General features: G+C 51.4%; 1 protein-coding gene across 1 annotated transcript in view; it reads right to left on the bottom strand.

The window, feature by feature from the left end:
* Positions 1-1074: 1074 nt before the first annotated feature.
* The window catches only part of LOC120097847 (uncharacterized), a 7759-nt gene continuing 5971 nt past the window's right edge, over positions 1075-2862 (bottom strand). Inside the window, exon 4 of the mRNA XM_063276840.1 lies at positions 1075-1196. The gene's annotated coding sequence lies outside the window, so the exon portion shown is untranslated. The remainder of the gene's footprint in view (positions 1197-2862) is intronic.

Here is a 2862-nt window from a genome sequence, read left to right as displayed (position 1 = left end):
CAGGTTTCGGGCAGAGGAACATGAGGTTGGGGTTTCTCGCTGTAGTATGCAGACATGGCGGGTTCGGGGAGGAAGGCTGTGTGTGTCTTGAGAGGGTGTATCAAATGCATCAATGCAAAAAGTAGCGTTTGTGCTCTCAGAAGGACCCGCCCTTCCACCCACGCCATCTTGGAACCCAGTCCAAAGGGGCTCCCGCCACTTCTCTCAAGGAGCGTGTGAGCGTGTGAGCGTCTGAGTGAAGCTTTGCTCGCAGAAAGTAGCCTTAAATGGGCAGAGCCGTATTCTTCTACTGTGCCCACAAAGCCCTTCCCAGGCTCCTGGATCACTCCACTGATCGGCACGTCTTATCCCCCTCCCCCAATGTGTGTGTGTGTGTGTGTGTGTGTGTGTGTGTGTGTGTGTGTAGACATGCATAGTTTGCGTGTTTGTGGACTCAGCTGTGCATTCAGTGATGGCGAATGTTTACATCTGCTCACGTGGTGATGACTGAGGTTGATGTCTAGAATCATACTCAATCGCTTTTCCACTTTTTCCACTTTGAGGCAGTGAGGTTCCTTCAGTCAAACTTGGAACTCTTGGATATGGCTGGTTTTGTCTAGCCAGATTGTTCTCGGGAAGCCCCTGTCTCAACCATAGGAGATTAAAATGACAGAAGGGCCTCCACACTCATTTCGTGTTTTCATGGGTTGGTTCTGAGGATCTGAACTCTGGTCTTATGCTTGCCAGGCAAGTGCTCTAACCACTGGGACACCTCCCCAGCCTTGTGTGGCTGTTCCTTCACTGTCAGATAACTAATGTGGTGCACAGAGCTGGACTTGCTCTACAACAACTTTGCTCGATCCACTGACGAGGGCCTGGGAGGAGAGAAAGGTGTTGAGCCTGAGAAGACCATATAACATCAGAAGTAGAGTCAAGGTGTTGGGCAACACTCCAAGGAACAGTCTTAGGGAGCACAAGTCAGTCTGTGGCTAGAGCCGGGCCCTTGCTGGAGATGTGGGAGCACAGGCAGCCCACTCAGCTACTGTAGGTTCCCTGTCCTCACCCACATTTGTCTATCAGAATCTTCTCCTAAAATACTGACCTCATCACCTTTACTTAGACAGATATAAATGACTCTGCCCTGACCTCCTGAGCCCCAAGTGACAGAATTCAGTCCCCTTCACTCCTGCGGCTTGAATGTGTCCTTCAGAAAGTTCCTGTGTAAGAAACATAATTACGGAGTCCAGGATTAATGTGGGCACCACCCTCAGGAAAGGATTAATGTCACTCTCAGGAGGGTGGATTCCTTCACACAAGAGTGGCTTTGTTATCAAAGTTGAGTCCTTTTTTCTGGGGCCTTCTCACAGTCGGATGCCCTCTGCCACGCAAGGACCCAGCAAGCAGGCTCTCTCGTCCTCCCAGCCTCAGGATTGTAAGAAATGAGCCTCTTTAACTACCCAGCCTTTGAGTATTGGAAGCTGGATGAAGACATCTCAGGCTTGTCTGGCTCCCCTTGGCCACAGCCCTCTAACAGCCGTACTAGAGATTCCCAGTGTACCCTCTAGAGCTCAAGCCAGGGTCGAGCCCCACAGGCCACACTCACGTCCTTGTGAGTGCTGTGGATGTCAAGTTTATCACCGAGACATCATCCCCCCATGTCTCTCCACCACTCGAGCCCGATCACTTCAAGTTACCTCTGCTTTCTAAGATACTTTCGCTTGTTCCACCAATACCACTCCTTTGCTGGGCTCTGCCCATGACCTTAGAGTCTAGCCAGATCCCTTACATGTAGTGAGTACTTAGGAAGGAAAGAAGGAAGGAAGGAAGGAAGGAAGGAAGGAAGGAAGGGAGGAAGGGAGGAAGGGAGGAAGGGAGGGAGGAAGGGAGGAAGGGAGGAAGGGAGGGAGGAAGGGAGGAAGGGAGGAAGGGAGGAAGGGAGGGAGGAAGGAAGGGAGGAAGGGAGGAAGGGAGGGAGGAAGGGAGGAAGGGAGGAAGGGAGGAAGGGAGGGAGGGAAGAAGGGAGGAAGGGAGGGAGGGAGGAAGGGAGGGAGGGAAGAAGGGAGGAAGGGAGGAAGGGAGGGAGGGAGGAAGGGAGAGAGGGAGGGAGGGAGGGAGAAAGGGAGGAAGGGAGGAAGGGAGGAAGGGAGGAAGGGAGGAAGGGAGGAAGGGAGGAAGGGAGGAAGGGAGGAAGGGAGGAAGGGTCTTGTCAGACAGAGAGATAAAGCCTGGGCTTCTACAGTTCTGCCACTGTAGCAATATGGCTACTGTTTTTCTTCTAAATGCAAGCCAAGATTCCGAGAGAGAGAGAGAGAGAGAGAGAGAGAGAGAGAGAGAGAGAGAACAATCATGTCGCCATCTATCCCTTGAAGAAAGACTACACTGAGCCTCATCAACTAGAAACCAGTCAGGTCTTAAGATTGATTCATACCCTCGTCTTGTCAATAAGCAATTCTATGCTCTGTGCTAGGTATTAGGACTCAAACATGTGAACACTTCCTTCCTCTGCCTTTCAAACTTGGAGTTGAAAGAAGTCAGAGAAAGAGAGATAGACTAGAAATTAGTGATGGGAACCAGTTTGGCCTGGGGTGGGCAGGCAGGGACCTCATCGGGAGGCTGCCCCCTTGAGGGAGCAGCATGAATCCACACAATCAGAACAGGGGCCATCTGGAGCAAAGGCCAACCTGTTTTTTGAGGGAGTCCAAAAATTCTTGTGCAATCCACAGAGTGGCTAAAATTAAGCTATGGAAATAGCACATGTCTGTGAGGACATGGCAGGGCTGAAATGTTCAACCACTGGTGCAGAGGCTGAGCAATGGTGCAGTCACCCTGGGAAAGCATTTGCAAGACTCTTAGAAAGTCAAGTACGCTTTGTCCATGATGCAG

The sequence above is a fragment of the Rattus norvegicus genome, chromosome 17 (genome assembly GCF_036323735.1).
Source record: "Rattus norvegicus strain BN/NHsdMcwi chromosome 17, GRCr8, whole genome shotgun sequence".
Classification (NCBI taxonomy): Eukaryota; Metazoa; Chordata; class Mammalia; order Rodentia; family Muridae; genus Rattus; species Rattus norvegicus.
The sequence above is the reverse complement of the archived record's forward strand: the minus strand, read 5'-3'. Positions and strand labels throughout refer to the sequence as shown.